The sequence below is a fragment of the Fonticula alba genome, assembly GCF_000388065.1.
Source record: "Fonticula alba strain ATCC 38817 unplaced genomic scaffold supercont2.1, whole genome shotgun sequence".
Taxonomy (NCBI): Eukaryota; order Rotosphaerida; family Fonticulaceae; genus Fonticula; species Fonticula alba.
The window spans coordinates 2,820,920-2,821,842 of NW_009242971.1; positions in this window are offsets into that span (position 1 = coordinate 2,820,920).

The following is a 923-nucleotide window of genomic DNA, read 5'->3' on the forward strand; positions in this document are numbered from 1 at the left end:
GTCCAAAGGCACGGGCATGCGAGCACCCTCCCAGGGGGGGGGGCCGACATGCCCCTCCCCGAGGGAGCGCGCGAACGCAAGACACACAGACAGCCGCGCACGCCCAGGGAGCCAACTGTCTCTCCCAGACACTCAGATTGGTCTGCCCGGTTGTCACCGGCCGCGCCGATCGAAGGGGAAGCGGAATGCGCACCCGGGCCCAGCCCCCACCCCCGGACGTGGCACCATCAAAGACGCCAGGCGTCCGCCGCTCGCCTCCCGGCAACCCCCCTGAGCCTCCCCCCGGCCCTGGCCCTGGCTCCCTCCTCCAAAGGAGGGGAGGGAGAGAGAAACAAAAAATAACCACATATACAGACACCGGCGCGGCACAAGGAGAGGGGCAGAAGAAGGGAGGAGGAGGAATGACACGCACACTCGGACTCATCGTCTGCTCACAGGGAAGGGGGGACATAGCGAGGGGGCACGCCGAAACACAGGCACCATAGGACACATGCAGACAGACACACACACACAAACGCAGAGACACACGCCGCGCATGCACGCACGCGAGAGGGGCAAATGAGCAGGGGGGCAGATCGCCAAAGAGGGGATGGGGAACACACGCGTCAGCCACCAGGGAAGAGAGGTCAAAACATGTGCAGAGTGCGCGCAGAGGCACGCGCGTGTGCACATTCGCGCGCTGCATCATAGGATGAGTGTGTTCATTCTTGCTCGTTCGCTCTCTCTCTCTCTCGCTCGCTCTCTCTCTCTCTCTCGCTGGATCCCCGCTCTTCCTGGTGCCTCTAGTGAGATGGCGTTCCGGCGCGGCGCGCAGAGCGCCCCCCGGCCCTCCCCCTGCCCAGGAGAGTCAAAGACCCGCCGAGGGCAGGGGAGGCAAAGGCGCGAACTCATGCGCGCCGGGCCACCAAGGAGACGGGGAGGGG